This window comes from Triticum dicoccoides, chromosome 3A (genome assembly GCF_002162155.2).
Source record: "Triticum dicoccoides isolate Atlit2015 ecotype Zavitan chromosome 3A, WEW_v2.0, whole genome shotgun sequence".
Taxonomy (NCBI): domain Eukaryota; kingdom Viridiplantae; phylum Streptophyta; class Magnoliopsida; order Poales; family Poaceae; genus Triticum; species Triticum dicoccoides.
The window spans coordinates 277973946-277997763 of NC_041384.1; positions in this window are offsets into that span (position 1 = coordinate 277973946).

A 23818-nucleotide genomic window follows, 5' to 3' on the forward strand; every position below is an offset into this window, starting at 1 on the left:
CATCATGTGATCAAACAGCGGAAATACCAACAACTTTGAGTGCACCCATTGAATTAACTGTTGATGCAAAAGAACCAATGTTTAATCATTTCGATATGACCTCTAATCTTGGTGATGATTCTGTGTCAAATGACTTATTGCATGTTTGCTTATTTAAGCATGTTGTAGCATGTAAATTTGATGCAAGTAAGGTTTATTCACCAATGTTGCGATGGTTTAATGATGAACATTGTCAGTCTTTTGATATGAATAAGAGCTTCACTTATATGTGCAAACTAAGTTGCAATATTTTCACGCCATCTACTTCTTGCTCTGTTGGAAAAGGAAGTGCCTAGGAGGCACTTAGGCACGCCTAGGCGCTAGGAAATGGCCAAACGCCTCGCCTAGGGCATAAATGGATGTCTAGGTAGGGCAAGCAAGGAATTGCCTACCCAAGCAAGAAATCATGCCACATACTGCACTAATATGCCAAATGGGTTATATTCCAATGGCAGTAGATGGTAATTAACTTATTTATATGGCCTAAACTAATATCAACACCCATATAATAATCACAAATACACTATGAGTAAAAAAAATATTACCGCCTAGGCCGCGCCTAGGACACTTAGGCACCGCCTAGGCACTAGGCGAAGGCCAATCGCCTCGCTTACGCCTACTGCTTTTTCCAACCTTGACTTCTTGTGATAATATTTTCACTTTATAATGTATATATGTGTCATATGTGCAAAAACTAAGGGAAGTAAACATCACTAGTGGAGAAAATCCTAGCTATGGCGTGCCAAAAAGTGCCTTGCTGGCATAGGAGCCCGACGCCACCTATATGGTGCCAGTGTTAAAATATAGCGGTGGCTTTGGTTCGTACGCCAGTACAGTTTTTGGTACCTATGGCGTTGGATAACGTGGTATGCTATCAGTGTCAAATATACCTACGACATAGGTGTTTCTCGACACGTCATAGATATGGAGAAACATTAGAGGCGTTGCATATACTTCTGACACCATTGCTTAGTTTGAAAGCATAATAGGAAAAACGCTACCACGCCAGCTGAAAAATGATGTTGTGGCAGCGTTTTTTAAGATCAATAATATTTCTAGCAACTTAACATGAATTAAAATACATCCACGATAATTATGTGTAGCACTTAAAATTAAGATAGCTAGGCAAAGTGTACATAGTTGATCGGGTAGTTCAGAACCACATCATATATAGCTAGCTATCAGACTATCCTATTACATCAATAAAAAGGATCATCAATGTATTTCTTCGTCAGATCCGCAAGAGACTCCGGTCCATCAGCATCACGCCCTGCTTATTAAGACAAGATTTTATCTCCTCCGAGCTGGCAGGTGTGCCGCCGTTGAAAACACTAGCATTGTGGATGACATCCTTGTTGAGGATGGTAGAAAACTTGAGTTGGACGCGTCTGAACTCATCTCTAGTATCTCTCGGGCTAATTTCCTCCATTTTCTTCCCCCATGCGAGGATGTCAGAGTTCTTTCTAAGGTGTTGGCCCGGCCGTATGTAGTCCTCCATGTGGTGGACGATGTAGTAGCCATCTATATCACTGTTTTCCGGCTGCTGCATGCAACAAAAGTCAGTTTTGTGGGCAAAGCCTATAGCTTTAAATCTGTCGAACTTGTGATACCCCTCTCTGATCACTCCTTCCCGGCTAGTATAATCGACCAGTACTTCATCGAGAACCTTCTTGATGCCTCTGTAGTCTTTCTTCACTTTCCTCGTCGAATCCAAGAAATAAGTTTCAGCGAACTTCAGGGAAATAACAATGAGGACACAATGTTCTCTGCTTAAAAAGTAGAGTAATACCAATTATGCTCGAGTATATAATGTTTTGACATGGAAGCAGAATGAGATTTATGAAAGAATAGTGTGTACCGAGTACCGAATAACATACTTCGGATAGTAGGGCACTAGAAGGCAATTATTTTCCATGTTGGAAAGCATGAAGTCTGCCAGGTAATTCCTCATAGCTTGACGGCGATCAGGGAGGTTGACGTTGCTCTCGTGCATGAGGTAGGGGTCCACTACCGTGACAACCTTGTTTAGCTCACATATTGCAGTGTAGGCAGTATTGATTGCCCATAGGCGTATTAAGGAAGGACCAAGCTTGTATAGGTGGAATAGGTTGAAGATGTCTTCGAATGGCACATAGAACTTCCCTGTGGGGAAATTATCGCAGAAACCAATGTTATATGGCACCATCACTGTGAAAATGAGGCGATGTCCACCTGCATGAGAAAATGCGTACTTCTCCCTACAAAGACCTACGTCATGCAGAAGTCTCATTTCTATGTGCAGAAGATCGGAGAGCTCCTTCGGAAGGATGGGTTCACCCGGGGAATGGTAAGTCCTTCGTGAAACACGATGAAGTACTTCTCTATTATTCTAAACCGGCTGGCTGGTAGCAGTGGCCTTCTTATTAGCATTTCCTGGGCACATCCTCTTCTTGCGTGACATGTTAGGCTGGCTGACTTCACCTTCCAGCACTACATTTGCTTGCGTCACATTGAGTGTGCTTGGACTCAGCAACGCTCCCCTGGATGGTGGCACTTGTGTGTTTGGTGGCGTGAAGTCCCCATTGAACTGTAGACTCTTTTCGCAAGGAACAACATGGTGATCAGCTTGGACAACAGGAGGCACAGAGAATGCTTGGACGGGATCAGTAGGCATAGGTCCATCAAGATCAGGAAGTGAGTTGTGATATTCTTCAACCATGAAGAATCGATTGACAAGTAAGTCATCATCATTATTTACTTGGTCCTCAACGACATCGACATTGTTGTTATGCAATTCAGGTTGACTCTGACCCAAAGGAGATGGTCCTCGACACGACGTCTTGTTCATCTGCTTCGAGCTTGTTGGAATTTGGACGTCTCCTAGCCGAATTTCACTCTTTAGCCACATCATTGGCCAACACAAGCACTATCCAAGGGAAAGATGGCTATCTACACCAGGAGGTTGTATCGGAGGAGCAATATCTTCGTAACCATTTAAGACAACAGACAACTCAACTTTGAAGACCCCCTAAGGCATATGTGATCTGTGCATGATTCTATCTTTGGGGTGAATGGTCGAGCCGATTGCAACTTTAATCATCTCACCATTCACATGGGCTAAGAGACTGCATGGAGTGTCTTCTGTAAGAGCTTAAAGAGCAGCCATTGGTGACGGGTTGCCAATGAAAGAGACAGAAGGGCTGCTATCCTTGGGCGATGTGTCGATTACAACGTTTCCTAGTTCACCGTTTTTGATCCATTGCTTGAGGCTCTCGATTATTGAAGGCAACATGACTTGGGCATGGGCTTAGCTTTGCATGTTGATGCGTGCTTCAATGTCGGCAGTTGCTGCAGCTGTGGCTGCAGCTTTGGCGGGGTGATGTAGGGTAGGAACCCTAATCGTCCGATCTTTCACGAAAGGAGCGAATCCCGTGATGAACATGAAGAACACGAGGAGGGAAACGAGGGAAAACACGGGGGAAACACAAAATAGACACTCAAACCTACAAGAATGATCAAACAAGTGCTAGATCCTCGAGACACGATAGGAGATACAAGATCCAAAGTCACAACGGACGATACACGGTAACCGGTCTTCTTCGTGAGGAGGTCTTGATGGTCTTCTCCGCAAGGAGGTCTTGAATCCAAATGGATCTTCTCCGTAGAGGCCACGGTCTCTCTTGTGGAGTAGATCCGATGTGGATGAGCAATGCTCTATCTCTAAAATGAGCTAAACCAATGCTAACCCTAACTAGGAGGTGGTGTATGAGTATATATAGTCTAGGTCCAGGAAGGGGTAAGTGGGGGATACATGGGCCTCGGGCCCGATCTCTGTGCATAGACAGGCGTCGGTCGTCCGACAGGTACAGGACGTCCGGTGGCTCTCGAGGGTCCGGTCGTCCGGTACTTGTCGGACATCCGGCGTTTCGGCTCGGTTGAGGTGGCGCCGGATTTCCGGGGGCTGTCGGACGTCCGAACGCTGGAGTGTGTCGGACGTCCGGGACTTGTCGGACGTCCGCTCATTTGGCTCGGGTGCAGGATCGCCGGTCGTCCGATCCGGGCTAGTCGTCCGGTGGGTCTTCAGGCGTCGGATGTCCGGTCCCGGTCGGTCGTCCGGTGGCTGGAGCTTCTTCCGTAGCCCTTCTTCTTGTTCCTCGCGCTTGGTGTCCTCGCCTTCTTGTCCATGGGCTTCCTCTTGGTTCCTGGACATGCATAGCACACAAGTTTGAGGTAGTAGCCATGTCTCACATGTGGAAAAGTGAAAGTTCAGAGAGGAGCGAGTTCACCTTGTGTCCAATTGTGTATAGTCGAGGTCTCATCTTTTGTATCCTTGGGGCTTGGAGAGTAGTCGGAGTGTACATGGGGATGAACGTGGGATGCTCTGCATCACGGGGGCTGCAATTATTTCTGTTCAATGGTCTACTTGTTGGATCTCCTTCTCTGCCATCACTGCTCGCGGTCTTCGACATAATGATCGTCCCATTTGGCTTCGCATCTAGTGCCGTTCACACGACCACCAGTCGGTGGATGCAACGAGTCCTTGCCGAGGGTCACATTGGTCGACCAGTTAAGAGGAGTGTTCCAGCTAGCCGTGGACCCTTGAGAGCTCCGAGGTTCTGCATGCTGCCTTGGCAGTTCTTCTTCTAGTTTCCTAGTTTGGTGATCGGCGGAAAATTCCCCTGACTTATAATCATAATGGTACCGGCCCCTGACATAGTTATATTCAAGGGGGTCTTTGAATTGCTCGAAGTAGGTTGGGATGCCCTTTGCTGCAAGTAAAGAGTCCTGCTTGTCCCACACGGGCTTCTTCCCAACAAAACCACAACTTCTGAGGGTGTGTCTACTTAATGTCTTTGATCGCATATCCTTCCCCCATGTCGACTGGCTCTGCACCACAGGGTTCTGTGTATTTTGCATCTTGAAAATGTTCTAGTCATCTGCACTAATGGTGGGAGTCATCTGCACTAATGGTGGGCCACTTCTCCTTGATCATGGAGTAATCTTCATTAACCTCTTTTCTTCCGGCTGATTTCCAAGAACTCAAATTCTTTGAGAACTTATGGATTGCATTGTTGTTGACCCGATTCTTCGGGTACGATAGGTTGTCGTACTCATCAGTAAACTTAAATCTAGCGTGCACCCTTCTTGATGGAGCAGACTTTGATGGAGCAGACCTCTCGAAGGATGACACCTAGGGCGTTGCCGTAGTGAGACATGGCCTTTCGTGGACTAACGAGCTCACCAGTGGAGTTGACTCGAGTGACCACAATCCTGTCGGTACCGATAGCATTTCGGCTCCTAGGTTTCCGCCGCTTCTTGGTTTTCAGACCATCCTCCTCCTCATCCTCAACACAATACTCATCTGTATCATCTTCATCATTATCAGCGTCCTTATCAGGATTACTATCCTCACCAGGAACATCTTTGTAGCCACTGCCTTTGATGAAGCACTCATCCCGATTTATATCCCCCGACCCCTGAAGATCTTCTCCATAGTCATCATCGTTTCCCCTCGCATACGTAAATACATCTTCGCCATTGGCCAAATGTGTCGAAGAAGAGCCCACGTCAGACATCTACAAACAAATAAGACATATACTTAATTCGTATAGAAAATTCAAAATTTTGCATGACCTGTGCTAAAAATATGACATATTGGTTGCCAGAAATTTGAAAAAAATGAAATTTAATCAACGTTTCGACAAAACATTGGCAACCCTATAAAGTCCCTGCAAACAAATCAGCACCTACAATACGTGATTTCAACCACATTTCCTCAAACATTCGACAAATCCATGTCCATGAACAATTAAATCTTTGTAATTTCAGCCACATTTCCTCAAATCCATGTCCAATACAACTCACAATATTACGAATACAACTAATTTACGCTAAAATATACATGTGTACCAGTTGTAACAAATATGTCTATGAACTTCAAGAAAATGTAGAGATCTCACTTACCGACGGAATCGTGGTCTCCGCGCCTGGGTAGAGCGACGCCGAACGCTTTGCAACCCGAGATGATGGCCGGAGAGGCGAGGTCGAGGTGGTTGCCACCGGCCAGGGAGGGGGCGGGGGCGAGCGAGGGATGGGAGAGGGGGTGGCCGAGCGAGCGGTGGGGGAGGGGGCAAGGGCGCGGTGAGGTCGCGGCAAGGTCGACGGGGGCGTCGATGGCAGATGATGTGGCGGCGGGTGGCAATGAGGGCCGGTGGCGGTGGAGGCCCGAGATAAATTGAGTGTTAGCGTGAAACAAAATCAGCCCCAAATCGGCTAAGGGAATGGTGAATAATAGCTATGGCGTTGGCTATGTCACCAATGCCATAGCTATGTTTCAACAATTATTAGTCACTTTAAATTGGGGCAAATCGATCTTCACACGCCAAATTCCATTTAGCGTTATATGTTGCACGTAACTATATTTATTTTATTAAGATTAAAATACACATACAGTCTATACACACTATTGTGCTACTTAATAATAAAAGATACATATAAAATTAATTAAGTGCAGCGACGTCATTTATGAATTTTCTTGACAGAACTTTCTACACTACCCAACAACATGTTTCGGCTTCTTTTCAGACACTTTGTTTTGAGCTGGACTTCACTTTCTTCTTGATAGATGCTAGATTGTTTATCATCATCATGCTCTAGGTCTTGCTTCTTGGACAAATCTTTATCGCTCTGTTCTTTCTATCTTTTGTACAAAAGACTTCTCACTTCTCGAACCTTTGCACGGTCCGTCTGGCTGATTTTCATGTCCGGCCTCTTTCTTCATGCCTCCTTCTTCTGGCTTCTTCTTCGACTCTGGTATCCTCCTCCTCACCATGACTTGTCCATCATGTGTAACCAAGCATGAAACTATGTTTCAACAAGTGCATCTTCACACGACCAGTGGAAGGGACAATCAAAACTCCGTTTTCGCACTTCTTACATGGACATAATATCTATTTTTTGCCTATGTGATTCATATATTCCAACACCACCTCAAAGGATTCATTTATAGTTCGACCCATATAAATATATGTGTAAGAATCTTTTCATACCATTTCCTACAAAAAAGGTCTTTCAACACCACAATATATATATATATATATATATATATACCTTTTGCTAAAAAGTGAAAACGGAAAATTGAGCATATATTACCTAGATTAGATCGATATAGATGATATCGCCGCAGTCAAGGGCAGCGGACGGCCGGGTGTATTACTTAGTATCTCCAAGAGATTAACAAGCTGGATAATGTTCACACAGCAGTATGAGCTAGCTAGATACGTACAACAATCAATCTATATATAGAGAGAGCTGCATATACCTATGGCGCACTACCATCTGAGACGCCAACACAATATCTGTTAACTGATATTGGGACCCACTTAAGCACTAATGGCATGGCAACAAAGTCCCATGACACAAGTATCAAACACAGTGCTGGTGTAGGTGTTTTCCCAGCACCCGCAGTACTCCACGGAAGTGGAGGATTGCCGGGCCCGCAGACTAATGGCGTATACTTGAAATCCTACGCTAGCGCTATGCACCTACTAATGTCGTATCAAATAAGATGACGCCACCACTATTTGAAAAAATTAGTGCTGGCGTTTGCTGCAAATGGCGCGCCACCAATGAGAGTTGTGGCTAGCATTTTTCCACTAGTGCATGGATGACATATACATATACAACATGTACATCATGTCTCTTTTGTTAGACACATTTCAGATTAAGCAATGCCGAGGACGGCTTTGTTTTCAAGAAGGGGAGGATGATGAGGACATGATTACCTTGGATACTACCAAAAAATATTGCATACACGTATATTTGTGAGGTGATTTCTAATGCAAAATATGCAATATTTATTTATGTTATCCAGGACAAAAATACTTCACGGACATTTGTGCCATGTGTAATTGCAGGTGTATGGGACATTTGTACAATCCACATGAAGATAAGGGACAAATAGAAGTCTAGGTGCTATTCAAAAAGTCCTCCCACGTCACTTTTGCGCCAAGAGAAGATAGAGTCCAAGTCTCTCACGTTCTGCACTCAGATTCGGATTGCACAGCCATACCTGACTCAAAACGCCAATATACTTTCATCCAGACTCTGAATTGGGTGATTCTTTTTTCTTGGAAAGTATATTTTGTGCTCTTTCCAACCCAATTGGATTCACCTTCAAATTCGTCCGGAGCATTGAGATATTGACGAAACAATCTGACGCTGCAGCAGAATCCGAGTCAAACTACAAGTCCAAAGGTGTTGCATCACTTCCACTTGGACCCATATGCCTTGTATGACCTAGGGTTAGTTTTAGGCTTCCTTGGGACGTCCTCCCTCCTCCTTGGACACCACCCCTTTCTCATATATAAGTAGATCAACCTAGTAGCTTTTTCCTTGGGATTTGTTTAGTTAAAAGTTAGCCAACGCTACTTCGTGTACTTCATTTGTGTCCAACGACCAGACCAAAAACGCTTTTGGATCCCCAACTTTATCCATACTTAATATATTTGCATTATTCCGATGCATTATTATACTTGCTTGTTCTTTGATTGTGTGCGGGAATAGACCTTCATGGTCAGGATGATCGTGCTTCCGGCATTGTCAATAACCACAGGAGATTGGTTAAGCGATTGCTAAGGCGCATAGTCGGATCGTCAAAGTCGACTCCACCAAATTGATAGCTATCATCTCATTGAAATATCGGGCCCCTCGGCTCTATCAACTGAAGTTCCAAAATAAAATTCACATTTTTTGGAGCCTTTTCCATTCTACCATAGCCACCGACGTTGATCAACAAACCATTCATTTTTTCGAAATAAATGTTGGGCAAACCTCATTACCGTCAGCAACCTTGCTCTGACAACAAAGAACCTGGCGAATATAATCTTCGGTAAGGCCCCTAGGTAGGAGTTCAAAGTAATTTTTGAGAGGTGCGGATCTAGCCATTTGATGTGATTGTTATATTGTATCACATTATCCACCACCGGGCGTAATATTATCTGCAAAGGAAGAAAACGTGTTAGTGCCTACATGTAGTTTTGAACACTACTACATGCCTATTTGGTTTGCAGGATTTGTAAAATGCACTAACGTGCCATCTTCGATCTGACATGATTAACATGGGAATTTTATTACAATCTAGAAAAATGTAGCCTTCTTCACAAGAGGTTGGAGTGGATGACAAATTCCCTAAGAAATCTAGTACAGATGAATCCAAAGGAGAAATGCTTGTGTATTGTAACCATATGAATCAAGAAACCAATATGGGGGGCATGTAAACTTGGGAAAACGTGTCCAAAATTGAACTCCCCTATGGTTAACATTTAACAGGAAAGGAACATCACCTCGATATATAGCTTCTCCAGGTACAGAAAGCATCTCAGGAAACTAACAACTTGGTCCAGGTTGGGGCCGATAGATTCTAATGCCAAGACCTTCAATGTGCGTAGATTCGGGGTTAAGCTTGTCAGAATCATTTTCTGGATGATAGACCAACATACATCTTCAAAATTAGAAATGATGTTAATTTCAAGGCGACTATTGTACCTGAACAGGTGTGTATCCAATAACAAGTTCAGAGTATTTTTCAGACGAGTAGCTGTAACACCCACAATGCAGCTATATCTCCCACGTGTCGGGGCACGACTTAGAGGCATAGCCGTATGGTAGGTTTGTCGCAAGAGGGGTAATCTTCACACAATCCCATGTACTGAATAAGAAAGGGAAAAAGAGTTGGCTTACAATCGCCACTTCACACAATACATAAATAATCCATACATCATCCAAGGTACAATCAAAGGTCCGACTACGAAACCAAAATAAAGGAATACAACCCCAAATGCTAGATCCCCAATCTACCCAACTGGGCTCCACTACTGATCATCGGGAAGAAACATAGTAACGGCATGAATCCTCGTTGAACTCCCACTTGAGTTCGGTGGCATCACCTGCACTGGTATCCTCGACACCTGCAACTGTTTGGAAGTATCCGTGAGTCACGACGACTCAGCAATCTCACACCCACGAGATCAAGACTATTTAAGATTATGGGTAGGAGAAGGTAGTGAGGTGGAGCTGCAGCAAGCACTAAGCATATATGGTGGCTAACATACGCAAATAAGAGCGAGAAGAGAAGCAATGCACGGTCGAGAAGCTATAAGTGATCAAGAAGTGATCCTGAAGCTACTTACGTTCAAGCATAACACGAGACCGTGTTCTCTTCCCGGACTCTGCCAAAAAGAGACCATCACGGCTAAACACGCAGTTGATTCATTTTAATTAAGTTAAGTGTCAAGTTCTCCACAACCGGATATTAACAAATTCCCATCTGCCACATAACCGCGGACACGGCTCTCGAAAGTTTATACCCCGCAGGGGTGTCCCAACTTAGCCCATCTCAAGCTCTCACGGTCAACGAAGGATATTCCTTCTCCCGGGAAGACCCGATCAGTCTTGGAATCTCGGTTACAAGACATTTCAACAATGGTAAAACAAGACCAGCAAAGTCGCCCGGTGTGCCGACAAATCCCGATAGGAGTCGCACTCACCTGGTTCTCAGGGAAACACCGGATGAGACATCCTACGAGTAAAACCAACCCTCAAGTTTCCCCGAGGTGGCCCCGCAGTCTACTTGATTCGGACCAACACTCAAAGGAGCACTAGCCCGGGGGGGTTAAAATAAAGATGACCCTTGAGTTTGCAGAACCCAAGGGAAAAGGCTTAGGTAGGCAAATGTAAAACCAAGGTTGGGCCTTGCTGGAGGAGTTTTATTCAAGGCGAACTGCCAAGGGGTTCCCATAACACCCAACCGCGTAAGGAACGCAAAATCAAGGAACATAACACCGGTATGACGGAAACTAGGGCAGCAAGAGTGGAACAAAACACCAGGCAAAAAGCCGAGCCTTCCACCCTTTACCAAGTATATAGATGCATTAAAGTAAATAAGGGAAAATAATGATATCCCAACAATATCCATGTTCCAACATGGAACAAACTTCAACTTCACCTGCAACTAGCAACGCTATAAGAGGGGCTGAGCAAAAGCGGTAACATAGCCAAACAACGGTTTGCTAGGAAAGGTGGGTTAGAGGCTTGACATGGCAATACGGGAGGCATGATATAGCAAGTGGTAGGTAGCGGGACATAGAGATAGAGCGAACAACTAGCAAGCCAACATCGAAGTGATTTCGAGGGTATGGTCATCTTGCCTGCAAAGTTCTCAGAGTTGTCAAAAGCTTGATCCTCGATAGCGTACTCAACAGGTTCCTCGTTCACGTACTCGTCTCCCGGCTCTACCCAAGGCAAGAACACAAGCAAATGGAACAACAATCAATCACGATGCAATGCACAAGCAACATGATGCAATACATGGGATGATATGCAAGACATGATATGATGCATATGCGTGCTCCGGAAGGGAAAGAATGATCAAGGCATCAAATTGGAAAACCAAGTATGCCACTGGAAAGATGAGATGATTTCAGTTGAAATCGATATAAAGATCACCGGAAACGGATGCACGGCTTGTAAATGGCAAGCATCACAAGAATGACGGAAAACTGCGATTAACAGCATGATGCCACTTAGAATGCAACAAGAAACTAAGCTACTGCAACCCAACATAACAACAAAGCATATGGCAGTGATGTACAAGAGATGCTTGATAAAACATGAACACGGAGCTACGAATAAATCATAATAGAACAGGTTCAAATAAGCATGGCAAAAGTGCAAAAGATATCAGCATCATAGACTTAGTGAAAAATACTAACATGTCAAAAACAACATTAGGAAGCAATGTTTAGAGCAAGCAAACAACATGATACAAGATCATATCATAGCAAACCAAGGCACGAAATGATTCTACTAAAAGCATAGATCAAAAGTACCTTGCTGATCATGAGCCAAAAAGGCACAGAAGATATGATGGCACCCATGTAAACATAGCAAGTTTTATTAACAGTTTCAGACTTAGCAGAAAAATAGAGCATGGCAAAACAGATTATGATAGCAACTTGGCATGCTTGTTCCAGTCATCACAGGGCACTAAAAGACATGGAATAAATACTAGCATGTAGTAGGCATGAAAATGAAGCTAACCATGTGCCAAACACCTTCATAGCATGATTGAAATAAATCACACAAAAATGACAAAACAACATCATGATGTAAAATGCCATGTTCATGAACTTGCTCAAATGCATAAACTAATGCCACCAATGGATTGGCGGGATTTTTCTACCCCAAAAACATATATAATATGTTGGGGTTGCTGTAGAAAAATTACCCACAAAAGCTATAAGTCAAAAATAGTCTAAAATCGAAAAAGACAGGAATGGAATAAACCCTAAACAGAAACGTCCCGGTCTGGACTTACCAGATAAGGAAAGGCCCGAATCAGAAAGGCCCAAAATGGATAAATGCCCGGCTGGGTTGAAAACCGGGGCGTGAGGATGACATGTGGGCCCGTGGGTCCCACGTGTCATGTGTGAGGGTGCGCGTATTGGTGTGAGGCTGGCAGGTGGGGCCAGCTGTGTGTGTGGCTGCGAAGGGGGCCCGTGGGTCCCACGTGTCATGTGTCTGGGCGGCTGTCCTCCAACAGAGGAAGCAAAGGAGCAGGCAGGCGTGGGGCGCAGAGCGGCGGAGGGGCTCGCCGGAGTGGTCTCTGGTGGCCCTACGGCACGACGGAGATGCGCAACGGGTAGCAGGAGAAATCTGCACACGCGCAAGGCAAGTGCGGCACCGGACGACGACATGAACGACGCTAGGGACGAGGTGATAGGGACGGCTATGGCGAGAGCTAACGCGATGAAAACGAGGCCTACGCGGGTGGCAGAACACTCGGATCAGACGCACGCACCACTAGGAGTCTGCTGGACATGCCTACTACGGCGGACGAGATAGGGGTCCTCGCCGGAGACGAAGCCCGACGGCGATGAGCTCGGGCGAACGCGGCGAACGATGACGGATCATGCTAGCAAAGGGGAAGAAGGTCTGGGAGGTGCACAATCTCACCATGAACATGACGGGGTGCTCGGCTTGGCGTGGAGTGGACGGAGACGGCGGTGAGGTGCAACGAACAGCCGCGGTGGCCGGAGTAGAAGATGAGGAAGAAGACGATGCAGTGACGGGTTCCATCTCCACGTAGTCGATGTCGTGGACGTAGACGACGACGGGGAAGACGAAGGACATGGCAGGCGAGGCCGGGGTCGACGGAGAGCACGCCAGCGACGAGGACGCGCTCTCAGATGCATGCGGGAATGGCTGAGACCGGTGGATCTGGAGGGTTTGGTGGCCTGGTGGTGGTAGGGAGAGGGAGAGGGAGAGGGAACCCTAGGGGTTAGGTAGGGAAAGGAGGGAGAGCTAAAAGGGGCCCAGGGCGACGAGGCGAAGCTCGCATGCTCTCGTGCTTGCGGTCCCCATGGCGACGGCGAGAGGAGAGGGAAAAGGTGGGTGCGTGCTACATGGAGGCACCGACAGGTGGGGCTGAGGCGGCCACGTGGCGAGGGGCTAGCGGGGGTGTGCGAGAAAGCGGGTGAGAAAAGGAGGGAGAGGGAGCTGCGCGGATCCAGGAGGGCTCGCTGCTGGGCCGGCCTGGAGTATGGAGGCCCAGCCGGGCTGTGCTGCTGCTGCTGGGCCGCACTGCTGCTGCTGCTGCTTTCTTTTCTATTTTCTTCAGATACAAAACAAAAAGGAAATCACAGAGGGATTGGGAATGTGTTTGAGATATATAACAATATCCTCTGGACCCTGAAATTGTGTAGTAATTAATAAAATTGATTTTGTAATTTTTAAAGGTAGAAAATATTCCAAGTTTGAATTAGGTTCAAACTTGAAGCATTTTTTATCCCAACCAAACCAAGTCCAATTTGGGTGAAACTTGGCAGAGAGGTGAGTGGCATGATGCTTGAATTGTGAGGAATAGATGAGCATTAAAGGAGGAGAGAAAATGGCACTTGCCAACAGAAGAAAGAGAAGGGGCGGAGGGGTGGTGCAAGGGGGATGATGATGCTTGAAATGTACAATCACATGATGAGCATGATGAAATGCAACATGACAAGAGGCACAGATGTAACAATATGATGAGGCTTTGATGCAAGAATGAAGGCAAAAGAAAAAAAATAAAATACAAAACAAGACAAGACAAAGCAATCAGGAACAAAACAAAAACCCAAAAGGAAAACCCACAAGATGAAACCACTTGGTATTGAACATGACAAGGATTGGTACATCTCCAATTATGGAAGCTTTGCATCTGGGGTGTTACAACACTCCACCACTACAAGAGGATCTCGTCTCGAGATCTAGGACTGAAAGAACTCTGAATATTTGGAACGGAGGTGATCCTCGCACTCCCAGGTGGCTTCTCGATCGGAACGGTGTGACCACTTCACTTTCAGGAATTTGATTGACTTGTTGCGAGTCTTGCGCTCGGTTTCTTCAAGAATAGCAATGGGATGCTCATGATAAGACAAATCTTCTTGGAGATCAATCTCTTTGAAGTTGATAGTGCGCTCAGGAGTCTTGTAGCACTTGCAAAGCTGTGACACGTGAAACACATCGTGCATGTTTGCGAAGTTGGACGGAAGCTCAAGTTGATAGGCGAGGTCGCCTCTTTTGCCAATGATCTTGGAAGGACCCACGTATCTAGGGGCAAGCATCCCTTTGATACCGAAGCGACGAGTGCCTTTCATTGGAGAGGCACGGAGGTAGACATGGTCTCTGATCTTGAAAGCCAAGTCACGGTGCTTGCTATCATAGTAACTCTTCTGGCGCGATTGCGCGGCTTTGAGGTTTTCACGGATGACTTTGCACATTTCTTCAGCTTTTGTGATTAGGTCATTGCCAAGAAGTTGGCGTTCACCAGTCTCTTACCAATTGAGAGTATGACACTTCCTGCCATAGAGAACTTCGAATGGGGCCTTGTCCGAACTCGCTTGGAAGTTGTTGTTGTAGGAGAACTCGGCATATGGAAGACAATCTTCCCACTTCATACCGAAGGAAATGACACAAGTCCTGAGCATATCTTCAAGGATTTGATTGACTCACTCGACTTGGCCACTAGTTTGAGGATGGAAAGCTGTGCTGAAGCGGATGTTGGTGCCCATGGCCTTCTGGAAGGAGTCCCACAACTTGGAGGTGAAAATACTTCCAAGGTCTGAAGATATCAATTGCGGAATGCCATGAAAGGAGACAATCCTGGAGGTGTATAGCTCTGCCAGCTGAGCTGCTGTGATAGATTCTTTGATTGGAAGGAAATGAGCCACTTTAGTAAGATTGTCGATGACAAAGAAGATAGCATCATTTCCACGCTTGGACTTGGGAAATCCAGTCAGAAGTCCATTTCAATATGGTCAAACTTCCATTCTGGAATAGCAAGAGGTTGGAGGAGACCAGCTAGTCATTAGTGTTCTGCTTTCACTCTTCTGCAGACATCACATTCATTCACGAATTGAGCAATTTCTCGCTTCATTCGAGTCCACCAATACGAGTGCTTGAGGTCATGGTACATCTTCGTACTTCCAGGTTGAATGGATAGAAGGGAATTGTGCGCCTCATTCATAATGACTTTCCTTAGATCACCTTTAGGAACCACAATTCGGTCCTCGAAGAATAGAGTGTCTTTGTCATCAATGCGATAGCACTTGTATTTGGGTTGGCTCTTGGCAATCCCATGTTTCACCTTCTTCACCATGGAATCCAGGAGTTGTGCCTCATGAATTTGATCTTCCAAAGTAGGAGAGACTTGGAGGTTGGCAAGAAAGCCTTGAGGAATAACTTGGAGATTCAGTTTGCGAAAAGCTTCACAAAGGTCCAGTTGGAAGGGCTTGAGAATTAAGTTGTTACAGTAAGCCTTCTTGCTCAAAGCATCTGCAATGGCATTGGCCTTGCCTGGAGTATATTCAATACTCGGATTGTATTCTTGAATCATTTCGACCCATCGAGTCTGCCTGAGGTTGAGGTTGGGTTGAGTGAAGATGTACTTGAGGCTCTTATGATCTGTGAAGTTAATAATGCATGGACAACTGCCGCCAACTCAAGGTCATGAGTGGGGTAGTTATTTTCGTTGGGCTTCAACTGACGAGAGGTATAAGCCAAAACTTTCTTCTCTTGCATTAACACAGCACCGAGACCTTGCAGGGAGGCATCACAGAAAACTTCGAATGGCTTGGATTCGTCAGGAGGAGTCAAGACAGGAGCTGTGACTAGCTTCTCTTTAAGGGTGTTGAAAGTAACGTCACATTCAAGCATACAAACATACTTGACATGCTTCTGTAGGAGGTTGGGAAGAGGCTTTGCAATCTTAGAGAAATTCTCAACGAATCTTTGACAATAGCTTGCAAGCCCACGAAAACTGCGGAGCTGCTTGACATTCTGAGGAGGTTCCCAATTCACAATTGCAGACACCTTCTCGGGATTAACAGCGATGCCTTTGGCGAAGATGATATGATCAAGGTAGAGAAGTTCGTCAAGCCAGAACTCACACTTGGAAAACTTCGCACAGAATTGATGCTCTCTGAGTTTGTCGAGTACCAATCTCAAATGCTTGGCATGATTCTCCTTATTCTTGAAAAGACCAAGATATCATCGAGATACACCAGGACGAAATCATTTGTGTAAGGGTTGAAGATGAAGTTCATCATGCGAGAGAACATTGGAGGAGCATTGACAAGGCCGAAAGACATGACAGTATATTCATAAGAACCATAGCTTGTTCTGAATGCTGTCTTGGGGATATCTTGTTCACGAATGCGAATCTGATGATAACCCATACGGAGGTCGAGCTTGGAGAATACTTTAGCACCTTTAAGTTGCTCGAATAGCTCATTGATGTTGGGAAGTGGATACTTGTTCTTTATTGTCTTCTTGTTCAATGGACAGTAGTCGACGCAGAGTCGTTCCATTCCATCCTTCTTCTTGACAAAAAGGACACCACAACCCCATGGAGATGAACTTGGTCTGATCAGACCCATACGCTCTTGTTCATCGAGTTGTTTCTTCAACTCGTCTGGTCCAAGCTTGTAGGGACGTTTGCAAACAGGTTCCGTACCAGGCTCAAGATCGATAACGAATTCAACTGGCCGGTGAGGAGTCATTCCTGGAAGCTCTTCTGGAAAGACATCTTGATATTCACAAAGGACTGGAATCTAAGAGATGGCATTCAACTCGCCCTTCTCATTGAGAGAAAACAGTCGAATGGTTTTATCATGAGCGGCATAGATGATCACATCCTCAGAAGAGTGTGTCAATTGAATCTGTCTGGCAGCACAATCAAGCTGAGCCTTGTTCTTAGAAAGCCAGTTCATCCCGAGAATTAGATCAATATCCGAGTCACCAAGAACAATTGGAGAAGAAAAAAAATTATAGTTGCGCATATGGACAGAGAAATCGGGAGCAACCAAACTAGAAGTCATAAGCTTTCCCAGAGAAACAACTTGCATAACCTTGGACAAAACCTCTGTGTCAACATTGTGCTCCCATGCAAATGGGTATGACATGAAAGAATGTGATGCACCAGTATCAAATAAGACTTTAGCAGGAATTGAGTTAACTGGAAGGTTACCCATGATCACATCTAAAGAATCATCTGCCAGAGCTGCATTCATCATGTTCACATTTGCATGCTTGGGATTATGGTTGACCACTACATTGCTGGAAGATCTCACAGGAGGAGGAGGCAGAATGCGCCTTTGGTTGAAGCACCTATTTGCATAGTGCCCTTTCTGCTGACACTTGTTGCAAGTAACCTCTGAGAGCGGACGATGATAAGGAGCACTTGACCTTGGAGTTTGAGTCTGAGCTTTGTTCTAATAGCATGGGTTGGGTGGGTGGGAAGATCCATTGCCACCTTTGCTCTTCTACTGGTAGGGCTGGCGAAACGGAGGAGGAGGCAACCAGAACTTCTGTTGCTTAGCTGCCACTTGTGTTGAAGAAGAAGATTGAATTGCGTCCCTGACTCTCTTCTTAGATGCCTCACACTTGAGCTGAGTAGCTTCTTGCTTTAGTGCCATGCTATAGAATTGATCAAACTTGGTCGGCTCAAGAAGCACGAGAGCTAACTGTAGATCCTCTTTGAAGCCACCTCTGAATTGATAGATCATACTCTTCTCATCAGGAACGTCTTGTTTAGAGAAGCGAGCAAGTTTCTGAAACTGGATATTGTATTGATACACAGACATGCTGACTTGCTTGAGATTGCGGAACTCCTCACGCTTGCTCTCAGCCACACTTGGTGGGATGTGATGAGCTTTGAAGTCTCGGCGGAAATCATCCCAGGTAATCACACGACCTCCTCTGGAATCTCTGTATTGTTGAAACCACTCAGCAGCTTGGTCCTTGAGTTGAAACGAAGCAAACTTGACAAAGTCCTCAGGTCTGACATTGCTACATTCAAAATGCTTGCAAATGTGCACGAGCCAATCGTCGGCGTCTATGGCCTCGGCACACTTGCTGAAAGACTTTGGCTGGTTTGCGAGGAACTAGTTGAGGGTAGCAAACTGAGGCTAATTGTTGCCTTGGCCTTGATTTCCTTGGTTCCATTACCCTTGGTTGCGCTATTGCAGGAGTTGCATAAGCATCTGAGTGTTGGTGTTGGTGGCTGCCATGACAGCTTGCCATGCCTCCAGAGGTGGAGGTGGTGGCGGAGGGTTCGACTGGTTCCCATCATTGCGGTCCGGATTCTGGCGCGTTGGAGGAGCCATCCTGAAGTGGGTGACATCCGTTAGAATCTTGAAAGACAGATAGACAAGCTGAATCAATGGATCGAAATTGCAACATGCAGTCTTCACAATAAACATTCGAACAAGGATGAACGAATGAATTCCAAAGTAAATCATCGCACATCCATTAGGTTGAAATCCACTTAGATAAAGGTAGATGAAAAAAGCAACAAGGTGCGAACATGAACAAATAAGTGGTAAGGATTACCCAATCACAAACCAAATATCTACGGGAAGAAATACTAGAGCTACTAGAATTCCCACCTATAAAACTCCCGAAACTTTCTGGTTATGCAATTAGGTGTTGGGGATACAGGGGAAGCATAATATCTCACCCAAACTAACAATTGCTACATCCAGTTGTATCCATCCTTCAACACATAACCAAGAAACCTTCGGAAATCATGTACCTCAACCTTCGAAAAGCATCCGTTATACGAGTTATGGCAATACTCCCGAACTCCCGCCCCAGTACTGGGTGGCGTTGAGGTTATCTCACCAACAACTGAATAAAAGAGATTTTCGATGTCGGCGAACTCAGGTATTCCAGAACTGCAACGATAAAATTGTGACGACAACACCTCAAAGCTCAACTCCCCGGGACACTGCCACAACCCCTAAATGTCAGGAGACTATCGGAACGATTCCAAGATACTCGCGTGATCCTAATTTTTTTTGTGAAATTTGAGGAGAGGAGAGTCAAAACTTATATGTCAGGAGGCCTCACCAGAGCGACAAAGGGACTGAGGAGTAAAAAGAATCCTACTCTCATATATATATAATCCTAAGACTCAAAACATTTTGTTCTAGATTCAACAACGTCAGCGATTCGATCAAGCAGGGGGCTCCTAAGTCGGGGATGGCTCTGATTACCAACTTGTAACACCCACAATGGGGCTATATCTCCCATGTGTCGGGACACGACTTAGAGGCATAGCCGCATGGTAGGTTTGTCGCAAGAGGGGTAATCTTCACACAATCCCTTGTACTGAATAAGAAAGGGATAAAGAGTTGGCTTACAATCGCCACTTCACACAATACATAAGTAATCCATACATCATCCAAGGTACAATCAAAGGTCCGAGTACGGAATCAAAATAAAGGAATACTACCCCAAATGCTAGATCCCCGATCTACCTAACTGGGCTCCACTACTGATCATCAGGAAAAGAAACATAGTAACGGCCCGAATCCTCGTCGAACTCCCACTTGAGTTCGGTGGAATCACCTGCACTGGTATCCTCGGCACCTGCAACTGTTTGGAAGTACCCGTGAGTCACGAGGACTCAGAAATCTCACACCCGCGAGATCAAGACTATTTAAGCTTATGGGTAGGAGAAGGTAGTGAGGTGGAGCTGCAGCAAGCACTAAGCATATATGGTGGCTAACGTAAGCAAATAAGAGTGAGAAGAGAAGCAACGCATGGTCGAGAAGCTATAAGTGATCAAGAAGTGATCCTGGAGCTACTTACGTTCAAGCATAACACGAGACCGTGTTCTCTTCCCGAACTCCACCGAAAAGAGACCATCACGGCTGCACACGTGGTTGATTCATTTTAATTAAGTTAAGTGTCAAGTTCTCTACAACCAGATATTAACAAATTCCCATCTGCCACATAACCGCGGGAACGACTCTCCAAAGTTTATACCCTGCAGGGGTGTCCCAACTTAGCCCATCACAAGCTCTCATGGTCAATGAAGGATATTCCTTCTCCCGGGAAGACCCGATCAGTCTCGAAATCCCGGTTACAAGACATTTCGACAATGGTAAAACAAGACCAGCAAAGCCGCCCGATGTGCCGACAAATCCCTATAGGAGTCTCACGTATCTCGTTCTCAGGGGAACACCGGATGAGACATCCTACGAGTAAAACCAACCCTCAAGTTTCCCCGAGGTGGCCCCGCAGTCTACTCAATTCGGACCAACACTCAAAGGAGCACTAGCCCGGGGGGGTTAAAATAAAGATGACCCTTGAGTTTGCAGAACCCAAGGGAAAAGGCTTAGGTAGGCAAATGTAAAACCAAGGTTGGGCCTTGCTGGAGGAGTTTTATTCAAGGCGAACTGCCAAGGGGTTCCCATAACACCCAACTGCGTAAGGAACGCAAAATCAAGGAACATAACACCGGTATGACAGAAACTAGGGCGGCAAGAGTGGAACAAAACACTAGGAAAAAGGGCGAGCCTTCCACCCTTTACCAAGTATATAGATGCATTAAAATAAATAAGACATAATAATGATATCCCAACAATATCCATGTTCCAACATGGAACAAACTTCAACTTCACCTGCAACTAGCAATGCTATAAGAGGGGCTGAGCAAAAGCGGTAACATAGCCAAACAACGGTTTGCTAGGAAAGGTGGGTTAGAGGCTTGACATGGCAATACGGGAGTCATGATATAACAAGTGGTAGGTAGCGCTACATAGCGATTGAGTGAACTACTAGCAAGCAAAGATAGAAGTGATTTCGACGGTATGGTCATCTTGCCTGCAAAGTTCTCGGAGTTGTCGATAGCTTGATTCTCGATACCGTACTCAACAGGTTCCTCATTCATTTACTCATCTCCCAGCTCTCCCCAAGGCAAGAACACAAGCGAATGGAACAACAATCAATCACGGTGCAATGCACAAGCAACATGATGCAATACATGGCATGATATGCAAGACATGATATGCAATGCATATGCATGCTCCAGAAGGGAAAGAATGATCAAGGCATCAACTTGGCAAACCAAGTATGCCTCTGGAAAGATGAGATGATTTCGCTTGAAATTGATATAAAGATCACCGGAAATGGATGCACGGTTTGCAAATGGCAAGCATCACAAGAATGACGGAAAACTACGATTAACAGCACGATGCCACTTGGAATGCAACAAGAAACTAAGCTACTGCACTCCAACATAACAACAAAGCATATGGTAGTGATGTACAAGAGATGCTTGACAAAACATGAACACTGAGCTATGGCTAAATCATACTATAACAAGCATGGCAAAAGTGCAAAAGATATCAACATCATAGACTTAGTGAAAAATACTAACATGTCAAAAACAACATCAGGAAGCAATGTTTAGAGCAAGCAAACAACATGCTACGGGTACATATAATAGCAAACCAAGGCATAGCATGATTCTACTAAAAGCATATATCAAAAGTCCCTTACTGATCATGAGCCAAAAAGGTACAGAAGATATGATGGCATCCATGTAAACATAGCAAGTTTTATTAACAGTTTCAGACTTAGCAGAAAAACAAAGCATGGCAAAACAGATTATGATAGCAACTTGGCATGCTTGTTCCACTCATCACAGGGCACTAAAAGACATGGAATAAATACTAGCATGTAGCAGGCATGAAAATGAAGCTAACCATGTGCCAAACACCTTCATAACATGATTGAAATAAATCACACAAAATGACAAAACAACATCATAATGTAAAATTCCATGTTCATGAACTTGCTCAAATGCATAAACTAATGCCACCACTGGACTGGTGGGATTTTTCTACCCCAAAAACATATATAATATGTTGGGGTTGCTGTATAAAAATCCCCACAAAAGCTATAAGTCAAGAACTGCCTAAAATGGAAAAAGACAGGAATGGAATAAACCCTAAATGGAAACGTCCTGATCTAGACTTACCAGATAAGGAAAGGAACGTATCAGAAAGGACCAAAATGGGCAAATGCCTAGTTGGGTTTAAAACAGGGGTGTGAGGATGACATGTGGGCCCGTGGGTCCCACGTGTCATGTGTGAAGGTGCACGTATGGGTGTGAGGCTGGCAGGTGGGGCCGGCTGCATGTGTGGCTGCATAGGGGGCCCGTGGGTCCCATGTTTCATGTGTCTGGGTGGCTGTCCTCCAACAGAGGAAGTAGAGGAGCGGGCCGGCGCGGGGCGCAGAGCGGCGGAGGGGCTCGCAGGAGTGGTCTCCAGTGGCCTTACGGCACGGCGGAGATGCGCAACGGGTAGCAGGAGGAATCCGCACACGCACAACGCAAGTGCGGCACCGGACGACAACATCAACGACGCCGACGATGAGGTGACAGGGACGGCTACGGCGAGAGCTAATGCGACAAAAATGAGGCCTACGCGGGTGGCAGAACGCTCGGATCGGACGCACGCACCGCTAGGAGTCCGCTGGACATGCCTACTACAGCGGACGAGATCGGGGTCCTCGTTGGAGACAAGGCCCGACGGTGATGAGCTCGGGCGAACGCGGCGAACGGCGACGGATCATGCTAGCGAAGGGGAAGAAGGTCTGGGAGGTGCGCAATCTCACTACAAACACGACGGGGTGCTCGGCTTGGCGTGGAGTGGACGGAGACGGCGGTGAGGCGCAATGAACAGCTGCGGTGCCAGGAGTCGAAGATGAGGAAGAAGACGATGCAGCGACGGGTTCCAGCTCCACGTAGTCGACGTCGTGGATGTAGACGACGACGGGGAAGATGAATAACATGGCAGGCGAGGCCGGGTTCGACGGAGAGCACGCCGACGACAAGGATGCGCTCTCAGATGTGTACGGGAACGACTGAGACCGGTGGATCTGGAGCGTTTGGTGGCCTGGCGGCGACAGGGAGAGGGAGAGGGAACCCTAGGGGTTAGGTAGGGCAAGGAGGGAGAGATAAAAGGGGCCCAGGGCGACGAGGCGAAGCTCGCACACTCTCGTGCTCGCAGTCCCCATGGCGACGACAAGAGGAGAGGCAAAAGTTGGGTGCGTGCTACAGGAAGGCACCGACAGGTGGGGAAGAGGCGGCCACGTGGCGAGGGGCTAGCGGGGGTGTGAGAGCGAGCGGGTGAGAAAAGGAGGGAGAAGGAGCCGCGCGGGTCCAGGAGGGCTCGCTGCTGGGCTGGCCTGGAGTATGGAGGCCCAGGCGGGCTGTGCTGATGCTACTGGGCTGCTCTACTGCTGCTGCTGGGCTGCACTGCTGCTGCATTCTTTTCTATTTTCTTCAGACAGAAAACAAAAAGGAAAGCACAAAGGGATTGGGAATGTCTTTGAGAGATAAAACAATATCCTCAGGATCCTAAAATTGTGTAGTAATTAATAAAATTGATTTAGTAATTTTTAAAGGTAG